At 45.0% G+C, this 22,279-nt stretch overlaps 1 protein-coding gene and 1 pseudogene across 1 annotated transcript in view; one reads left to right on the forward strand and one right to left on the reverse strand.

The window, feature by feature from the left end:
- Nucleotides 1-19,004, reverse strand: part of SMIM17 (small integral membrane protein 17) — a 36,495-nt gene extending 17,491 nt beyond the window's left edge. The window contains exons 1-2 of the mRNA XM_042970703.1: nt 18,959-19,004; nt 5,481-5,551 (exon numbers count right to left, since the gene is read on the reverse strand). The gene's annotated coding sequence lies outside the window, so the exon portion shown is untranslated. The remainder of the gene's footprint in view (nt 1-5,480; nt 5,552-18,958) is intronic.
- Nucleotides 19,005-19,869: 865 nt separating this feature from the next.
- LOC122234426 lies at nt 19,870-20,024 on the forward strand (annotated as a pseudogene).
- The last annotated feature ends 2,255 nt before the right edge of the window (nt 20,025-22,279 follow it).

Below are 22,279 nucleotides of genomic sequence, written 5' to 3' on the forward strand. Positions count from 1 at the left end.
GTCTCTGTTTCCTTATCTATAAAATAAGGACAATAACAGTTCCTAACTCATAGGGTTATCATCAACATCAAAGGACTTAATACATGCACACTGCATACAGATTGAGCCATTGTTATTGATCACCAGATCCTCAAATTGGGGGAAAATTCCAGGTGTGATCCTGATAGTTCAGATGATTAAAGGTTGCTCTTGGGGCTCCTGGGTGGCTCACTTCAGCTCAGGTCATGATCTCACATATTGTGGGTTCAAGCCCTGCATTGGGCTCTGTGCTGACAGCTCAGAGCCTGGAGCCTGCTTCAGATTCTGTGTCTCCCTCTCTCTCTGCCCCCCATTTGCTCTCTCTCTCTCTCTCAAAAATAAACATTAAAAACTTAAAAATAAATAAAAATAAAAAGCTGTTATGTTGCAGATGTCGTTCTGAGTGCCACGACAGTTGAGGCCTGTGTCTTAATGGAGTTTATAGTCTAGTGAAATGAAGCAGACAAACCAATAAATACAGGAAAAAATGTAGTTTGTGTTAATTCAATGAATTACATGAAATAGATCGACATGATAGTAACTGTGAGGCCACTTTAGACGAGAGTGGTCAGGAGAGGTCTTTTTGAAAAGGTGGCATTTTGGGATAAGACCTGAAAGGGGAAAAGGAGCCAGTTATGCAAGAATTCATGGCAGAAAGGACAGCAGGGCCTGAGGAACAACAAGGAGGCCAATGTAACCAGAGTGGTCAGAGAAGGGAGAGAGTAACAGGATATAGGATCAGTCATCCAGAGTCTTGAAAGCCACAGTGACATCTTTGAATGTTATTGTAAGTGCACCGGGAAGTTACCGAAGGGCATTGAGGAAGGCTGTGATATAATCCAGTTTACATTTTCAAGGCATGACTGGAACTGTTGTGTGGGGAAAACTCTAGAAGGGGCAATGGGTAAAATGGGAGTATCAGTTAAGAGGCTGCTGCAATCAACCAGGTAAAACATGATGGTAGTCTGGCAGCAGGGGGGAGGGCAGTGGACAGATGCAGGATACACTTTAGAGATGGGGCTGAGAGGACTCACTAATGGATGGCATGTGAAAGGTAGGAAAAAGGAAGGAATCAAGGCAGACTTTTGGACTTTGAGCCTAAGCAACTACGTGCTCTATGGTGAATGAAGAGAGTAGACCAACTTTGTGTGTGTGTGTGTGTGTGTGTGTGTGTGTGTGTGTGTGTGTGAGAGAGAGAGAGAGAGAGAGAGAGAGAGAGAGAGGGGTATCCAGAATTCCCTCTTTGGGGCATGTTAAATACCCGATGCCTGTGTTTCTGAGGTTAATACTAGGAGAGCTTAGGATACCCAGATACCAGCATTCGGAAACTCTGGGGGTGACAGTTGGGTCCAGGAATCTGCTCACAAGGGTTCAGGTATCTAGCAGAGGCAGCGGCAAAATTATGGTCCCGGAACTGTCCGCGGTGCTGAACCGGCAGGGCCTGAGCTGTCCGAGGTGCTGAATCTGCAGCAGACTAGCTGGAAAGGTCTCTCCTCTCTCTCTCTCTCCTCTCCCTCTCTCCCTCCCTCTCTCTCCGCCCGCCCTGTTGCCTCCCTCATCCTCTCTCCCTCTCCCCTTTTCAAAGACCCTATCTGCATCTGCCTGGGAAAAGCCCTGTCATTGCCTGGAAACAAAACTCTCTGGCTGTGGGGAGCGCAGATGAAAGCAAATGAGGGCAAAAACACAGAGTCATTTATATATAAGAAGCAGCTTTGGCTCTTAGGACAGCAGGCCCTTGGCTACATCTGACTAGAATTATTAACACGGAGTTTCCAAAGCATCTGAGGGGTAGGGGTGGATGTACAAAAAGCAGGAAAGGTTCCCAGGGTTAGAGCTAATGCTTACCTTGGGCTGGGGGGAAACAGAGGAGTTACTATATAGGTATATGTGAATTTTTGGAAAGGCCCTAGTTTTTATGTTGTGAGATGGGGTCACAAGAAGGATATATACTGTAGATTAATACAAATACATCATGGCTATATTTTATGCTAACCTGAATTATAAACATTTGAAATCATGAGCATGGGGGCAGGGGGGGTGGCATTTTTTTTAAATGAGATGAGAAGAAGCCTCACAATTCAAAACTTCCTCAAAAGTCCATACTTTTGAATATGACCAATTATGTACATTGTAAGCTATGCTTGTTATTATAATATCACTCTACCTGGTAAAGAGACATACCAACCACCTTCTGTTAGGATTAGTCTTAAATTAGGTGGGTTTTGAACTGTCCAAGTTTTGGGGCAGGTGGGTGGCTCAGTCAGTTAAGCATCCGACTTCAGCTTAGGTCAGGTCATGGTCTCACGGTTTGTGAGTTCAAGCCCCGCGTCTGGTTCTGTGTTGACAGCTCAGAGCCTGGAGCCTCCTTTGGATTCTGGGTCTCCCTCGCTCTCTGCCCCTCCCCCACTCATGCTGTCTCTATCTCTAATAAATTTAAAAAAAAAATGAACTGTCCAAGTTCTTCAAGAAAGAGTCCCTGGCATAAACTCCAACCACTGTGGGATTAATGAATGAACAAATGAATAAATTTGTTCTTCCCAAAGATCTGGTCACCAGGAAAGCCACAGCTGCTCCTCTCAAGAGACAGACATTCATAAAGCACCCACTATGTACTGGCTATTGCAGGGGACAACCAGGATGCCTGAGGCATATCCCCTTCCCCTAAGTGGATGGTTTCCACACCCTTTCAAGAGGCAGGAAGCTTTAAGCCTCTGATATGAGCTCTTTGATCACCTCAAGGTCACTGAAATATGGCTTTTATCCATTTTTTTTAAGTTTATCTTATTTGAGAAAGGGAGAGAGAGTGTGTGAGTGCAGGAGGGTCAGAGAGAGGGGGAGATTGAGAATCCCAAGTAGGATCCACACTGACAGCACAGAGCCTGATGTGGGACTTGAGCCCATGACCCCATGAGAACATGAGCTGAGCCAAAAATCAAGAGTCGGGTGCTTAACTGACTGAGCCACCCAGGTGCCCCTGGCTCTTAGTTACTTTTCTATCTTCTCATGGAGTTGTTGGTGGGTACTGACATTCCAAATTCCCTAAAGAAGTGGAGCTCATTACATTATAGCTTTTTTTTTTCTTGATTATCTGCCTCACCTTCTAGAATGTAGACTCCATGACGGTAGGAACTCTGTGTTTCTAGTTCATTCCTCAGCCTCTAGCACTTCAAACATTGGTTGGCACATACCAGATATTCTATGAATGTTTTTTTATTTTTGAAGGATTAAATGAATGAAAGTCCTATCTGTAAACACAAATTATCCCAATAGCTTTTATTTTTTAATGTTTATTTTTGGGAGAGTGCAAGTGGGGGAGGAGCAGAGAAAGGGGGACGGGATCCGAAGTGGGCTCTGCACCGACAGCAACTCTCAAACCAGGAGATCATGACCTGAGCCAAAGTTGGACACTCAACTGACTGAACCACCCAGGGGCCCCCATCAGAATCTTTAATTTTTTTTTAATTACTATTTTTAAGTAATCTGTACACCCACCATGGGGTTCAAACACATGACCTCAAGATCAAGAGTCAGATGCTCCAGTGACTGAACCAGCTTGGTGCCCCAAAATATCCCAATACTTCAACTTTTTAAATGTTTATTTATTTTTGAGAGAGAGAAAGAGAGAGAGAGAGAGGGAGGGAGGGCAGGGAAGGGGCAGAGAGAGAGGAAGACACAGAATCCGAAGCAGGCTCCAGGCTCCGAGCTGTCAGCACAGCCCGACTGGGGCTCGAACTCATGAACCGCGACATCATGATCTGAGCCAAAGTCAGAGGTTTAACCAACTGAGCCACCCAGGTGCCCCTCCCACTATTTTAATGATGACAACTCACTAAATTAAAAAGAAGATGAGTGAACCAACACATCAGTTGGCTGGATGCAGCCCATGGTCTGACCAGCTGAGTCATCTAATCATCAATTCTTACTGAGCAAAATTCTGCATGAGAACACTCGATGGGCAGGTGATCTGTTGTTTCCCACCCTGGTCCTTTGGCTGTGACCCAGAAGACAGGGGTGTGTGGCATCAGACAAGGAATCCTATCAACAAGGATTATCTCACAAAGAAGAGAATCTACTTCATTTTTTTTAACAACTCCAGGGCATTAATCCCACTATGTGGCTGCATCTAGTTATGTGGCCCTTCCCCTAGCTGGAAGACATTAAGGTTATTTCCAGAGTGATCATTTGGGACCCTCACACTTCTTGGGAAAGGCCCAAATTCAACTTGTAAATAGCCAGGATTTAACCCAGGGCAACCTGTCGCCAAAGACCTTTCTGTTTCACTACTACTGAGGATTGTTCAGTTTACTTTACAGGGGAAAAGATGGATGATCGAAGTGAGAAAATTCCCCTAGTTGCCTAAAACCTTGAAGTAGCTAGTCACCTGGGGCGGGGGGCGGGGGCGGGTAGGTCTGGGGTGAAATAGTAACAAGGCAGATTTGCCCTTAGAGAAATACGTGCCCTCCTCCGTGCTGTCAGTTGGGTAATCTTACGACCCTCACTTCACAGAATAAAATAGATCTTTGTGGACTGATATGGAAAGGTCTTGAACACACACCACTGCACGGAAATATCGCGTGGAAAAAAGCAGGTTGCAAAACCACAGACGCAGTCTGACATCACTCATATGAAAACCCAACAACATAAAACAATGCTGGATATTTTCTATGCACGCATAGATGTGTACATAAAGGCTTGCCAAATTCAAGACGCAACAGGCATTTAAGAGAAAGGGCTCACAGGATTACCAAGTTTATCAAGGCTATGTTTGTTCACTCGTGATGAAAAACCAGTAATTTTGTTAAATGATTACCCAGCCAGAACATGTATCTTCAAATCTCAGCATGGCTAGCCTCAGGGATTAAGTTTTTGGCCATGGATTACAGGTTTACATGAAGTGTTTTATTTTTTGAGGATCAGGACTAGACAGAGTGGCTCTGTTATACTTGGTTAATTTCAGGGTGCAAACTAATTTTTCTTCCTGACGGTGGTATGCTGTGAATAGGACGGTTTTGCTTAAAAAATTAAAATCCTCAAATCCAAAGATATTGACAATATTAAGGCGTATTTCAGTGTTAGAGATGTTAGAATGTAAAAAACTAAAAAATGCACCTTAGCATCAAAGAAATAAGATACATAGATTTAATTACTGAAATGTATTCAATAATAATAGCATATATATCATAGTTATATATGTACACATAACTATGATATATATGCTATTATATATATACATATATATATATATATATGTATATATATATATATATATATATTTTTTTTTGGATTTGTTATTATGGGATGGGTAATATTGGCCAGGCTTGTTCTATGGATAAGGAGAGTGAATCAATGCATTTCCAGATATTCTCACAAAAATTACATCTATTTCTATGGGTACAGACATGTACGTCCATGAGAAGGAAACGCATCCTTCCCAGAGCACCCCAAACCCGCAAGGTACTCACCTCCAGAGCAGAGGGCTGGAGTTGATGAAGCGAGATCAGCAGGAAGTCTTGCTTTATCAATATGTTTTGACCTTTGACAAAGAAAATGTATTTACTTATTAACTGTCAAAAAACAAAATAAAACAATACTCATTAAAAAGGGATTTGGAGAAGGTGAGTCCCCCTCTAAGAGTTCAGATAAAAACGGCCCTGCTCCCCCCGATTCCCAACGCCTTCTGACAGCTCTCAAACCGAGTCACCTGGCTCACACCTCCAGTAAACAGCAGAGTTGGGATTCAGATCTGAGAGACTGACTCTAAAGCCCGCCCCTGTCCTGCTCCCTGGGGCAGACTACTTCTGGAGGTTCTTTGGCACCAGGAGGGACACCTCCCCTCCCCAGTCTCACCCCCAGGAATGCACATTCCCAAAGGGAAGGGGGCTGGGCCATGGCTGCCTGTATCAACTTTGTTCAGTCTCTGCATTGGGTCTCCTCAGGGGTCCTCTTCTCCCAGCGAGGATCCTGGATCCATTCTTGGGCAGCCAACCTGTCTTTTCTTTCCATCTGTGATTGATTGCCATGGAAACCCTCCCTCAGGTGTTAGAGGGAAAGAGGGTCCTACCATTCGATTCCCTTGTTTGCTGGCCCTGTCAGGATCAGAGGAGATGGGGTGTGTGTGTGTGTGTGTGTGTGTGTGTGTGTGTATGTACATGTACATCTCTTAAAGGCTCCCGAGAGAGCGAGAGAGAGAGCGAGAGAGAGAGAGAGAGAGAGAGAGCAAGCGGCAGAGGTGGGGGAGAGAGAGGGAGAACCCAAAGCAGGCTCCAGGCTCTGAGCTGTCAGCACAGAACCCGATGTGGGACTCGAAGCCATGAACAGTGAGATCATGACCTGAGCCTAAGTCGGACGCGTAACCAATTGAACCACCCAGGCGCCCCTAAAACTACTTTTTAAAATCAAAGTCACGTACCTGCATAATTAAAAAAAAAATTTGAGTGGCAAATACATGAAAGAAACGCTGTCTTATTTCAATACTACCCTGTAGGCTTGTAATATTTCATCATTAGTTTTTCTGAAAGGCACAGGAGGGTCCCGGTTTCAGATAGGGTAAGTAAGCTCTCTTCTGCCTCTGCCACTGGAGCATTTCAATAAATTAGCAACCTAGAAATAGCAGTGTTTCTTCTCCTACTGTGTGTATTGCTAATCAGGGCCCTGCTCAAAGGTCACCTTCTGCGAGAGAGCCTCCCTGACTGCCAAAGCTGAAGCTGCCTCCCCCACCCCCACTCTCCACCTCATTGCCTCTGATCCCACTCAGAAATTAGCATTAGTGGCTTCAGTTTGCTCACTGCGGGATTCCCAGCTCCTAGAGCTGTGTCTGGCACAGAGGAGGTGCTCAGATATTTATTGAGGGAAAGACTCCCCGCTCACCCCAAGCCTCTTGTCCCCTGAAGTCCCTGCTTATCAAAGGATGCAGGAAATATAAGTATCCATCCACTTTATTTCTTAGTCTCTCCCCCACTACTAAAGGGGAAAGAAGAAAAAAACTCAGTCTCCTTCTTAACCCAATTATCTCCTCCCCCTTCCCACCCCCTTCGCTCACACTAACCTCCCTGTGCCACATTAAATTCAGCAGTGAGAAAAACGCCAGCGTCACACCTGCCTCTCCTTCTCCTCCACTTCTTTCCCACCTCTCACCTTCTCTGGAAAGCAGGTGATCACTTACAAATAAACATCCACATCTCCATAGGCAGTTTTTAAAGAAACTTGAGCAAAAGAAAGATCCCGCCTATGAATCGGGAAATATTTACTGGGCAAACATCTATGATGAAGGACATGGAAAAATCTATCGAACTTCCTTTAGCGGTGCCGGTGAGGAGTGGGTGAGAGTAGACGGATGGATATAATTCCCCCCTATATCTCTCCCTGGTCTTGGGAGACCAATAAGCACTAGGGAAACTTGTTCTGATACTAGGCATGGAGCAGAGTTGCACTTAAACCTCACAACAACCTTAGGAAGTGATAACAACGTTATTATGATGTTAATGGCCACACATAATAGAACCTATGTGCCAAGAAGTGCTCTGTGTGCTCTGTTGTATGACTCCATTTGTCCTTTGCAACAGCACTGTAAGTTAGATACTATCCCTATCCCCACCGTACAGATGAGGAAACTGAGGTGTAGAGAAATTAAGTCTCTTTCCCTAAGTTCCTTTTATTTTTAGTATTTATTTTTGAGAGACAAAGACAGAGAGAGAGAGAGACAGAGCACGAGGGGGGAAGGGGCAGAGAGAGAGGGAGACACAGAATCCGAAGCAGGGCTCCAGACTCTGAGCTGTCAGCACAGAGCCCGACGTGGGGCTCGAACTCACGAGCAATGAGACCATGACCTGACCTGAAGTCAGACGCTTAACCCACTGAGCCACCCAGGAGCCCACCCCCAACCCCTGCAAGGTTCCTTAACAGGGGAGTGGCAAAACCAGAATCTGAACGCAGCAGGGCTCTGCCTGGAAGCTCTCACCTGATGCCCCCAGAGGCACCTCATTCGTCAGAACCTAGTCGCTTGGCCACACCTAAAACCTAGGAGTTCCAGCATTGTGGAAGAAGTGGAGACAAGATATTGTGGGGCAATGCATGGTCTCCACCCCCCACCCCCACACTTTGATCCTCCATCCAAAAATCCAGGAGCTCAAGGCCACTGCCTCTGATGGGGCGGCGGGCGGGGGGCAGTAATTAAGACAGGCATTCTCATACACTGGTGGCGGGAGTGCCAATAGGGCAATCACTTTGGGAAGGTGTATCTTTCAGTTATTTCAAACTGATACTATCTCTGGGTAGATGGGGTCTCCAACACCCAGCTAGGGTCAGAGAATTGCTTGGTGGCATGCGGGGGTGGAAGGGGGGGTGGTGGGGGGGGACACAGAATGACGGAATCAGAATCAGAAGATCTAACTTCCACAATCCTACACCATCATTTCCGCCATATTCTATTGGCCAAAGCAAGCCACAGGGACAGCACAGATTCAAGGAATGTGAAATGAGACAGCAGGGGTGGCAACAAATGTGTGGCCATTTTTAATATCCGAAACGAGAAAGTTTTACAAGGAAAAAGGAAAGGCAGGCTGGGGGCAGAGAACAGCAAGGAGCAATGACGTAAAAAGACAAAACAAAAAACTAAGCAGAATTCTGCTCTGCCCACCCCTTCTCTGTGAGTTCCAGAATTTTCTAGCTTCTATCCAAGTAGAGTGAAAAACACAACTACATGCTACCCCTCCCCCCATCTTGCTGACCCTTTCCTGCCACCTTTCCCAAATTCATTACCCTGAAGCCTCCTCCCCCTGCAGTTAAATGACATTACATGTGTCAAGAGTTTCTCAGGGCGTCTGGCACATAGTACACACTCAATAAGTGATAGCAGTAGTGAGAGCTATACTGTGGGCACACCCCATGGATACGCAGTGAGGACCCAATGGGTTAATCCATGTCACGTGCTTAAAACAGTCCCTGGCACTTAATGAAGACCCGGTAAGTGGTAAGTGCGGTATTGCTGTTGTTACTGTTGTTGCTGCAGGGTTTTCTTTTTTTTTTTTTTTAATTTTTTTTTAACTTTTTTTTTTGTTTGTTTATTTTTGAGACAGAGAGAGACAGAGCATGAACAGGGGTCAGAGAGAGGGAGACACAGAATCTGAAACAGGCTCCAGGCTCTGAGCTGTCAGCACAGAGCCCGACGCGGGGCTCGAACTCATGGACCGCGAGATTGTGACCTGAGCCGAAGTCGGCCGCTTAACCGACTGAGCCACCCAGGCGCCCCACTGCAGGGTTTTCAAGAGGACCCATCAAACTGTTACAAAACACAAGACGAGCTTAGTATATACAATAAAAATAGCTAACTAAGGCTCTAGAGCTGCACCCTTGAACACAGCAGCCAGGAGCCACATGTAACTGTGACAAATTATATGAATTAAAATTAAATGCAGCGAAGGAGCAGCCAAGATGGCAGAATAGCATGGAAGTTTTTTGTCTTGCATCCGTGAAATACAGCCAGACCAACACTAAACCATCCTGCACACCTAGAAGACGGATCTGAGGATTCACATGACAATCTGCACAACCTGAACCACAGAATTCCGTAGGTACGAGGCGCGGAGAGGTGAAGTGGGGGAGAGAGAAGCCGCAGAGGGCAGGGAGCCATTTGTGCTTGTGGAGAGAGGCTGGAGCCGGGGGGAGAGTTCGGGTAAAAGCACCTCCCCCACCAAAAGCAGCTGGAGAGAAAGTAGAAAAGTGGAAACAGCCGCAGGGACTGAACTAAAAAGGGAGAAAGGAGAGGGTTTAAATTCCATTAAGACTCTAAAAGCAGGGGGAGTGCAGAGTCTGAAACTCTGCAGCTCGATACCTGTTGGTGCTCTGGTGGGAAAGGCAAATCCCCAGGAGCAGAGTGAAGTCCAGGCGGTCCTTGGGCCACACGGGGAGAGGCGGTTCCCCCGCTGGGAGGACACCTGGTAGAGGCTGTGTCGGTTCCCCAAAGGCAAAGGGGCCAGTGGACCCAGGAGAACAACCACACTCGCTGGTGCTGGGACAAGGCCGTTGGGGGGTGAAGCCTGGCACCAGATGTGAGTTGTGATTTTGCAGAATCCCTGAAACGCTGCGTGAACTTTTTCTGGGGCGGGCTGGCACCTGTCCGCGGTCTCTGGGTGTCGGCAGCAGCACGGTCTGGGGAACGTTCCTGGGGGCGGCCGGCACCAGCCATTGCTCGGTGAGACCCTCCTGCAGAAGATCTGAGTGGGGACAAAGCCGCAGTCCCTCAGAAGTGACGGGCCGGAAACAGCCGCGTCTGAGATAAAATTCAGGAGGGAGGTGCCACCTGGCAACCTAATGGCTTGGTCACGGGCGGTGCAGAAACGGGGGGGCGGTGGATGGAAGCCGGACACAAAGGACCAGTGGCAATAGCCGGTCAGAGAGCAGAGCTCCGATACTAGAGACCGGGTAGCTGGGTGACGCCATTTTCACTGCTCTGGCGCATGCGCATACGCACCTACCTGCACAACAACAATCCACCCCAGTAAGCTGAGCAGCGCCATCTAGTGGAGAACAGAGCCATTACACTAAGCCTCACCCACCTGGGCCAACCATGGCGTCAGGAACACAAGTCTTTCCACCTGCTAGTTAACGGATGATAAAGTGCTTCATAGTTTGACTTCCAGGGGAAAATGAAGTAATTGCAGTCGTATTTCAGTCTGTTTGCCAGTTCATCTATTCATTTTTTTCTTTCTTCCCCCCCCTCCTTTTTCATTTCTTTTCTTTTTCTTGAATACAGAAAAAGAAAAAAATTCATTTTTACTTTCAATTTTTATTAAAAATATTTTTAATTTTTTTCTACTATATTTTTTTACTGTTGTGTAAATTTTTTCAAATTCTATTTCACTTCCATCATTTCATTTTATTCTACTTTAGTGTTCATTTTTTCAAATTTTCAAACGATTTCCTTTTTTTTCTTTTCCCTTTTTTCTCTAATCTATCAAGCCCCTTTCAACACTCAGATCAAAACACACCAAGGATCTAGCATCATTTACTTGATTTTGTGTGTGTGTGTGTCTTTTCAATTTTTAAATTTTAGTATTTTTTAATTTTAATTTTTTTATCTCACTAATTCCTTTTCTCCCTTCAAAATGACGAAATGAAGGAATTCACCCCAAAAGAAAGAGCGGAAAAAATGACAGCCAGGGACTTAACCAACACAAGCAAGATGTCTGAACCAGCATTTAGAATCATGATAGTAAGAATACTAGCTGGAGTCGAAAATAGATCAGAATCCCTTTCTGTGGAGACAAAAGAAGTAAAAGCTAGTCAGGATGAAATAAAAAAATGCTATAACTGAGCTGCAATCTTGAATGGGTGCCTCAGCGGCAAGGATGGATGAGGCAGAACAGAGAATCAGTGATATAGAGGACAAACTTATAGAGAATAACAAAGCAGAGAAAAAGAGGGAGATTAAGGCAAAAAAGCACAATTTAAAAATTAGAGAAATCAGTGACTCATTAAAAAGGAACAACATCAGGGACACCTGGGTGGCTCAGTCGGTTGAGCGTCCGACTTCGGCTCAGGTCATGATCTCACAGTCTGTGGGTTCGAGCCCCGCATCAGGCTCTGTGCTGACAGCTCAGAGCCTGGAGCCTGTTTCCAATCCTGTGTCTCCCTCTCTCTCTGCCCCTCCCCCAGTCTCACTTTGTCTCACTCTCTCAAAAATAAATAAATATTTAAAAAAAATTTAAAAAAAAAAAAAAGGAAAAACATCGGAATCATAGGGGTCCCAGAAGAGGAAGAGAGAGGAACAGGGATAGAAGGGTTATGTGAGAAAATAATAGTGGAAAACTTTCCTAACCTGGGGAAAGACACAGACATCAAAATCCAGGAAGCACAGAGGACTCCCATTAGATTCAACAAAAACCAACCATCAACAAGGCATATCATAGTCAAATTCACAAAATACTCAGGCAAGGAAAGAGTCATGAAAGCAGCAAGGGGAAAAAAGTCCTTAACCTACAAGGGTGTCGTAGACTCTAAGTCTAAAGTTCCCTTTTGTCTAGTGAAAGAGCAGACACAGGATTAAAATGAGAGATGGCTAAGGTCTGGGAAAAAGACAAGAGCCCCAAATAAGGGTCCTTGCCTCGTATTTATTCAGATCAGAAGGCTTACAAACGTGATGGGCATGCACAAAGAGACAAAGAAACTGTGAACATTAACTTGAGGACGTGAGGGGGGAAAAAGGGGTCTTGAAAATACACAGTGTCTGGGGTTTGGGTCAATATAAAACAAAATCCATGGGAATGCAAGCTAGTGCAGTCACTCTGGAAAACAGTATAGAGGTACCTCAAAAACTAAACATAGAACTACCCTACGACCCAGCAATTGCACTACTAGGTATTTATCCATGGGATACAGGTATGCTGTTTCGAAGGGGCACATACACCCCCATGTTTATAGCAGCACTATCAACAATAGCCAAAGTATGGAAAGAGCCCAAATGTCCATTGATGGATGAATGGATAAAGAAAATGTGGTGTGTGTGTATATATATATATATATATATATATATATATATATATATGTGTGTGTGTGTGTGTGTGTGTGTGTACATATATATACACACATATATATACCACATTAAATTAAAATATTTTTAATTTTTTTCTACTATATTTATATACATACACACATACACACACACAATGGAGTATTACTCAGCAATCAAAAAGAATGAAATCTCGCCATTTGCAACTATGTGGATGGAACTGGAAGGTATTATGCTAAATGAAATTAGAGAAAGACAAAAATCATATGACATCACTCATATGAGGACTTTATGAGACAAAACAGATGAACATAAGGGAAGGGAAACAAAAATAATATAAAAACAGGGAGGAGGACAAAACAGAAGAGACTCATAAATATGTAGAACTGAGGGTTACTGGAGGGGTTGTGGGAGGGGGGATGAGCTAAATGGATAAGGGACACTAAGGAATCTACTCCTGAAATCATTTTTTCACTATATGCTAACTAATTTGGATATAAATTTTAAAAATAAAAAATAAAAAAGAATAAAATAAAATAAAATGAAATGAAATGAAATGAAATGAAATGAAATAAAATAATAAAAGAGGGGAAAAATGTAGATATATAAAAAAAATCCAGGTGCTAGGCAGATGGGTAGATGGTTGTTAACAGCAGACAGGAGGCATCTTGCCTGTTTATCTTTGCCAGCCTAGGGGATGAGACAGATAGGGGGAATAACCTCAGGGTTAACAAGTCACCTTTTTGTTTGTTAACCATCTGCGCTCTGGGCTGCTTTGCCTGCAGCACAGCAGTCCAAAGTCCAATTCACCAATTTACCTACCCTGGCCCTATTCTCCAATGAAAGCAGCTTTCTGCTATAGTACTAAACTTGGGGTGCTTTCACCCTGAATATCTAATCTTGTTATTCCTATGTATTGGGCACCTTTGCACCAATTCTATTTTCAGGACTTTGCCTCTCCCTCTCTATTTTGGGGGGTTCAGCACCCCCTCCCTATTTGGGGGTGCCTTTTCACCCCCGCTATTCTTGGCACTTTTGTGCCTCCCTATTCTTAGAGTGCCAATCTGTTTTTCCCGAACTTGGGTGTGAGCATTTTATGACTTTGTGTTTCTTTATGCCTTGTTAACCCATTGGTGTAGGATTCCTAATCTTATCCCCCACACCAGGGAAGACAGATCAGGTTTGCAGCAGACCTATCCACAGGAACTCATCAGGCCAGAAAGGCAGGATATATTCAATGTGCTGAATCAGAAAAATATGCAACCAAGAATTCTTTATCCAGCAAGGCTGTCATTCAAAATAGAAAGAGAGATAAAAGGTTTCCCAGACAAACAAAAATTAAAGGAGTCTGTGACCACTATACCAGCCCTGCAAGAAATTTTAAGGGGGACTCTCTGAGCAACAAAGACTAGAAAGGACCAGAGAACACCACCAGAAACTCCAACTCTACAGGGACCATAATGGCAATAAATTCATATCTTTCAGTACTCACTCTAAACGTCAATGGCAAAAGACACAGGGTAATAGTATGGAAAAGAAAACAAGATCCATCTCTGTGCTGTTTACAAGAGACCCACTTTAGACCTAAAGACACCTTTGGATTCAAAGTAAGGGGATGGAGAAGCATCTATCATGCTGATGGTCAACAAAAGAAAGCCGGAGTAGCCATACTTATATCAGACAATCTAGACTTTAAAATAGAGACTGTATCAAGAGACGAAGAAGGGCATTATATCATAATTAAGGGGGGTCTATCCACCAAGAAGACCTAACAATTGTAAACATTTATGCACCAAATGTGGGACACCCATATATATAAATCAATTAATCACATGGAACGTTCTCCAGAATAGACAACATACTGGGACACAAATCAGCCCTCAGCAAGTACAAAAAGATCGAGATCATACTGTGCATATTTTCAGACCACACTATGAAACTAGAAATCAACCACAAGAAAAAATTTGGAAAGGTAACAAATACTTGGAAACTAAAGTACATCCTACTAAAGAATGAATGGGCTAACCAAGAAGTTAAAGAGGAAATTAAAAAGTTCATGGAAGCCAATGAAAATGATAACACCACAACCCAAAACCTCTGGGATGCAGGAAAAGCAGTCATAAGAGGAAAGTATATAGCAATCCAGGCCTTCCTAAACAAGGCAGAAATGTCTCAGATACACAACCTAATCTTATACCTTAACGAGCTGGAAAAAGAAAAGCAAATAATACCTAAAATCAGCAGAAGACAGGAAATAAAGATTAGAGCAGAAGTTAATGCCATTGAAAGCAAAAAAACAGTAGAACATTCAATGAAACCAGAAGCTGGTTTTTTGAAAGAATTAACAAAATTGATAAAACACTAACCAGTTTGATCAAAAAGAAAAAGGAAAGGACCCAAATAAATAAAATCAAGAATGAAAGAGGAGAGATCACAACCAACACAGCAGAAATAAAAACAGTAATAAGAGAATATTATAAGCAATTATATGCCAATAAAATGGGCAATCTGGAAGAAATGGACAAATTCCTAGAAACATATAAACTACCAAAACTGAAACAGGAAGAAACAGAAAATTTGAACAGACCCATAACCAGTAAAGAAATTGAATCAGTAATCAAAAATCTCCCAAAAAACAAGACTCCAGGGCCAGAAGCTTTCCAGGGTAATTCTACCAAATATTTAAGGAAGAGTTAACACCTATTCTCTAGAAGCTGTTCCAAAAAGATAGAAATGGAAGGAAAACTTCCAAACTCTTTCTATGAAGCCAGCATTACCTTGATTCCAAAACCAGACAGAGACCCCAGTAAAAAGTAGCAGTACAGACCAATTTCCCTGATGAACATGGACACAAAAATCCTCAACAAGATACTAGACAACTGGATCCAACAAGACATTAAAAAAATTATTCACCATGACCAAGTGGGATTTATACCTGGGATGCAGGGCTGGTTCAATATCCACAAAACAATTAACATGATTCATCACATCAATAAAAGAAAGGACAAGAACCATATGATCCTCTTAATAGATGCAGAGAAAACATTTGACAAAATACAGCATCCTTTCTTGATAAAAAAAAAAAAAAACCCTCAAGAAAGTAGGGATAGAAGGATCACCTCAAGATCATAAAAGACATATACGAAAGACCCAATGCGATCATCCTCAATGGGGAAAAACTGAGAGCTTTCCCCCTAAGGTCAGGAACAAGACAGGGATGTCCACTGTCGCCACTGTTATTCAACATAGTATTGGAAGTCTTAGCCTCTGCAATCAGACAACACAAAGAAATAAAAGGCATCCAAATCCGCCAGCAGGAGGTCAAACTTTCACTCTTCGCAGATGACATGATACTCTATATAGAAAACCCAAAAGATTCCACCAAAAACTGCTAGAAGTGATTCATGAAATCAGCAAAGTTGCAGGATATAAAATCAATGCACAGAAATCAGTTGCATTCCTATACACCAACAATGAAACAACAGAAAGAGAAATCAAGACATCGATCCCATTTACAATTGCACCAAAAACCATAAAATACCTAGGAATAAATCTAACCAAAGAGGTGAAAAATCTATACACTGAAAACTATAGAAAGCTTATGAAAGAAATTGAAGATGACACACACACAAAAAAAAAAAAAAAAATGGAAAAAGATTCCATGCTCCTGGGTAGGAAGAACAAATATTGTTAAAATGTCAATACTACCCACAGAAATCTACATATTCAATGCAATCCCTATCAAAATAACACCAGCATTCTTCACAGAGCTAGAACAAATAATCCTAAAATTTGTATGGAACCAGAAAAGACCCTGAATAGCCAAAGCAATCTTGAAAAAGAATACCAAAGCAGGAGGCATCACAATCCCAGACTTCTAGCTATGCTACAAAGCTGTAATCATCAAGACAGTATGGTACTGGCACAAGAACAGACACTCGGATCAATGGAACAGAATAGAGAACCCAGAAATGGACCCACAAACATATGGCCAACTAATCTTTGACACAGCAGGAAAGAATATCCAATGGAATAAAGACAGTCTCTTCAGCAAGTGGTGCTGGGAACACTGGACAGCGACATGCAGAAGAATGAACCTGGACCACTTTCTTACACCATATACAAAAATAAACTCAAAATGGATGAAAGACCTAAATGGAAGACAGGAAGCCATCAAAATCCTTGAGGAGAAAGCAGGCAAAAACCTCTTTGACCTCGGCCACAGCAACTTCTTACTCAACGTCTCTCCAGAGTCAAGGGAAACAAACGCAAAAATGAACTACTAGGACCTCATCAAAATAATAAGCTTCTGCACAGTGAAGGAAACAATCAACAAATCTAAAAGGCAACCGACAGAATGGGAGAAGAGATTTGCAAACAACATATCAGATAAAAGGTTAGTATCCAAAATCTATAAAGAACTTATCAAACACCCAAAACATAATCCAGTGAAGAAATGGGCAAAAGACATGAATAGACACTTCTCCAAAGAAGACATCCAGATGGCCAACTGACAGATGAAGAAAATGCTCAACATCACTCATCATCAGGGAAATACAAAGCAAAACCACCATGAGATATCACCTCACACCTGTCAGAATGGCTAACATTAACAACTCAGGCAACAACAGATGTTGGCGAGGATGCGGAGAAAGAGGATCTCTTTTGCGCTACTGGTGGGAATGCAAGCTGGTGCAGCCACCCTGCAAAACAGTATGGAGGTTCCTCAAAAAATTAAAAATAGAACTACCCTGGACCCAGCAATTGCCCTACTAGGCATTTATCCATGGGATACAGGTGTGCTGTTTCGAAGGGACACATGCACCCCAATGTTTATAGCAGCACTATCAACAATAGCCAAAGTATGGAAAGAGCCCAAATGTCCATCGATGGATGAATGGATAAAGAATATGTGGTGTGTATACACACACACACACACAATGGAGTATTACTCGGCAATCAAAAGAATGAAATATTGTCATTTGCAACTACGTGGATGGAACTGGAGGGTACTATGCTAATAAGCACAATTAGAGAAAGACAAATACCATATGACTTCACTCATATAAGGACTTTAAGAAAACAAAACAGATGAACATAAGGGAAAGGAACAAAAAATAATATAAAAACAGGGAGGGGGACAAAACATAAGACCGTCTTAAAAATGGGGAACTGAGGGTTACTGGAGGGGTTGTGAGAGGGGGATGGGCTAATGGGTAAGGGGAATTAAGGAATCTACTGAAATCATTGTTGCACTATATGCTAACTAATTTGGATGTAAATTTAAAAATTTGAAAAAGTCAAATGCAGCTAAAAGTTCAGCTCCATGGCCCGCAGAAGACGCCACACAGGGCAGTGCAGACACAGAGCATTTGCACTTGTGCATGAGACCTGAGGACAGCGCGGCTTTATGGGGTCCCCTTAGAGGTCCTCGGGTAAGGAGGCTGCTGAATTAACCCCTGCAACCCACAGGGTAGGTTTCCCTACAGGGAACCTCTCTGCAGGTGAGGAAACTCAGGCTCAGAAAACGACATTAGTCCAAAGATGCACAGCTGGGATCTGAGCCCAGGCATACCTGGTGCCAGAGACCCTGCTCCCCCCAGTTTCTGACGTGTCACCTTCTTACTGTTCCTTTTTTTCCCCTTCCTTCCCCCTCCCCCCTCCTCCTCAGCTTCACTGTCTACCTGGCCTCCTCCCCTCCCCAGCTCCTCCCCAACCCCCTTTCCGTCTCCCCTTCCTTCACTTCCTCCCTGCCATTCTTCTCCAGCCCTCCAACTTCCTCCCCCTCGCCCCTCCTCCCTCTGACTCTACCTCCCTTCCTCTCTTCGTTCCTACAGCTGAGCTCCTACCCGGTCCTTTCCAGCTGCCCCTCTTTCTTCATCCTCCTTCTTCCAACCCTCCCTTCCCTCCTCTCCCGTTCCCTCTTTTTCACTCCTTTCTCTGCACCGCCCTCCTCCCCACTCCTCCCTCTCAGCCCCTCCCTGCCTACCCTCCCTTTCCCGCTCCTTCTGCCCTCTTCCCGCTCTAAGTCCCACCCCTTCCCTCCTCCCTCCAAGCCCCTTCCCCCCTCCCCACTCCCTCCAAGCTCTCCTTTTTTTCCTCCCTCCTGCCCTCAGCTCTTCCCCTTCCCTTCTCCTTCCTCTTCCTTCCCTCTCCTCCTCGTCCTCCGTTCTCCCCCACCCTCTGGAATCCTCGCCCCCCCCAACCTTCTGGAATTGGGGCGGGGGGCGTGGTCCCGCGAGGCCGGAGCGGGAGCTGCGAGGTGCGCAGGCGCAGTTCGTGTTCTCCCGGGACGCACCAAGGTCCGGCTCCAGGTTTTCGTGGTGGGGTGGATCCCGCACCCGGGATCGGAGGAGGGACCCGGAAGAGGCTGCAAATCCCCCGCCTCTCCCTGCCTCAGTTTCCCCGCCCGGACAGTGGGTCCAAGGACAGCACCTGTGCGGGGGTGGTGCGCGAGGCTCCCTCCGTCTGAGCTGCTCTGGTTACCGCTGTTGTTTAGGTAATAGTAACTGCAGCGCCGCGCCGCCGGCAGTTTCGGAGCGTGCACTTGCCGCGCCTGGGTCAGCACCCCACCGAGCGGGGTCCCCTCACCCGCAGCGCCGGAGCTCCTCCGGGGTGCAGACCCCGACCCCGCCCGGCAAGGCCGGCCCGGAGTCGCGGGGGGCGGGGCCCGGGGCTTCTCGAGCTCCCGCGAGATGCTGCCGCGCAGGCCTGCGGAAAACGGAGAGATACACCTGTTATCTCCCTAAACTCCACGGGAGCCCCCGCACTAGGATTCCCCCCACCCCCGTTTGCAGATGTGGAAACTGAGGCACAAAAATGAAAAGCCCCTCTCCGCCCCCTCCAGTGGTGGAAGAGTTAGTGCGATTTAATAACCACATCTACGAGGCCTTTGCCCGGCACAGCCTTACATCGACCCTGTAAGGTAGGGTAGTAGGTCCCTCACCTTACAGATGAGAAAACAGGTTTATATGCCCGTGTATAACAATGACATATATATGATCAGTTTACATATATCTTACATGTATACACAGTATTTAGTATGCCTGTTTACATGCCAAATACAGGTATGTAAGGTATTCGGCACCATAGCACACATATATAGAGGTATCATTTATCATATGGAGGTATATGTGGTATTTAGTGTATGACTGGACCACATATATATATATACTAGTATGTATAAGTCTCATATACACATCATGTATATTAGTTCATATATATCTTATGTATGTGTATATATGGTATTTAGGGTAATTACATCTCATATACACACAGGGCAATATGGTATTTATGTGTGCAGGGCGTTTAGTGGGAAGGAAGACCGGTTAAAAATGCAGGTTCTGATCACTTCTCGGCCTTTTGGCTAAGATCAAGTGTAGTATCTGTTCTTATCAGTTTAAAACGCAGGTTCTGAGACCCTGTGGCCCCAGATGACCTAAAAGACCCTGGTCTCCACTTTTGTATTTCCAGAGTTTCTTATAATTTAAAAGGACCCGTTGTTGCTGTGGAAACAGCAGTTCAGTTTGGTGATTCCTTGGTAAGTTGAACACAGAATTAGCACACGACCCAGCAGTTCCACTCAGGTATGTGTATACCTCAAAGAATTGAAAACAGGGACTCAAACCCTTGGCCGTGCGTATTCACAGCACTATTACTCACAATCGCCAAAAGGCGGAATGGAAACTTCATGCTCAGTGAAAGAAGCCAGACAGGAGGGCCATGAACCATGTGATTCTGTTTACATGAAATGTCCACAGCAGGTAAATCCGTGGAGACACAAAGCGGATTGGTGGTCACCAGGGGCTGGGGGAAGGAGGGAGTGGGGAGAGACTGCGTCGTGTGTATAAGGTCTCCTTTTGGGGGTGGAGATGTTTTGGTTCAGAAGTGGACAGCAATGATCAGGACACAGCACTGTGAATGTACTAAATGCTGCTGAATTGTACCCTTTAAATTTGGTAAAATGGTAAATTTTATGTTATGTGTATTTGACTATAATAAACCAGGGGGAGGCTTGTTGTAGACCCAATCCTATTTAGAGTCCTGGGATAAAGGCTAATAAAAGGAATCCCCCCCCCCAGTTTGGGGGTGGGGGGGATGTTCTATATACAGATGGTAATAATAAAATAAAATAGGGGCACCTGGCTGGTTCAGTCAGTAGAATATACAACTCTTGGTCTCAGGGATGTGAGTTCAAGGCCACATTGGGCATGGAGCTTACTTAAAAAAAATTAAAACATTTCCATACTCTTACCATATGGCACATGCTTTTTTACTCACTTGTTGAAATCTCATAATGACCCTGTGTGATGGGCACCTTATCCTCATTTTCCAGAAGAGGAAACTGAGGCACATGGAGGGTAAGTTACTTGCCCAAAGACACACAGCAGGTAAGTGGCAGTGCTGGGAGTTGAACCCAGGTTTCAGGCTCCTGTGGCCTCACAGCTCACCAGCCCAGGGTGACATCTGTCAGAGGAGAGCTGTGAACAAGGTCCGGGTCGGCACAAAGGAAACAGGCTCTGCTTGTCTCCAGAGCCCTGTGAGCTGGGTCCAGGATGGTGGGGGTGCCAGGCAGGGTGGGCCTGGGTCTGATCCTGCCTCGGAGAGATGTCTCCACTGTCCACCTCCCCAGCCACACTGGGGGTGTCTGGGCAGTGGGAGCCCATGTGGTGTGGCTGCTGTGTCTGTTTCTGTGGATGAGAAGGAACGGGGTGTGCAGCCCCCTTGGGATTCTCTCTCTACTCGCTCACTTTCTCTTAAATAAATAAACATTAAAAAAAAATACTGGGGTGCCTGGGTGGCTCAGTCGGTTGAGCGTCCAACTTCTGCCCAGGTCATGATCTCGCGATTTGTGAGTTCAAGCCCCATGTCAGGCTCTGTGCTGACAGCTCAGAGCCTGGAGCCTGCTTCGGATTCTGTGTCTCCCTCTCTCTGCCCCTCCCTGGCACGCACTCTCTCTCAACAATAAACACTAAAAAAAATTAAAAAATTTTTAACCATCTAGGCCTTCACAGAAAGTTTGCCAACACTTGGCCATCAGCCAACTGTAATCTGCGAGAATTACAGACTCTTTTTCACCACGATGTGCCGAGGTCTCCACTTGGTCTCATGGTCTTTGGTGGCTCTCTCTGGGTGGCCTCCTCCACATCAGGTGGCGGGATGCTGACATGGGATGGCTCCATTCTTTCAGCTCTAGGCCTCCCTGTGGGCCAGACCGGCCACTGTCCTTGGTGCTGAACGCCACCAGCTGTCTGTGTACCTGGCACTTCAAGAAGGGAATGAATGTGATTCTCTGTTCAGTGGCTGCTTGTTTGCAGCAGGATCTGGGGACTCTCCTGCAAGGAAAGTTTGCTGGATGGGAGGTTTGTGTGGCTCCCTCTATTCACTGTATTAGTTTACACTGGCAGCAATGGAAATCTATTTTCCCCCGGTTCCAGAAGCTGGAAATCTGAGATCGAGGTGTCCGCAGGGTTGGTTCCTCCTGAGGCTCCTCTCCTTGGCTTGCAGACGCAGCCCCCTCGCTGCTTCTTCACGTTACTCCGCTGTGCCTGTGTGAGCCCCTGCTGTCTGTCTCCTTAGGGACACCAGCCATTGGATTAGGATAATGGTCCCACTAAGGCCCTATCTCCAAACACAGTCACATTTTGAAATTACCAGGCATTCGTATTCCAACATAGAAATTTGGGGGGAAACTGTGAAATCTGTGACATCCCCAAAGGGTAGAAATTTGACCTCTGATATCTGTGGCTGATGTCT

The sequence above is a fragment of the Panthera tigris genome, chromosome E2 (assembly GCF_018350195.1).
Source record: "Panthera tigris isolate Pti1 chromosome E2, P.tigris_Pti1_mat1.1, whole genome shotgun sequence".
Classification (NCBI taxonomy): Eukaryota; Metazoa; Chordata; class Mammalia; order Carnivora; family Felidae; genus Panthera; species Panthera tigris.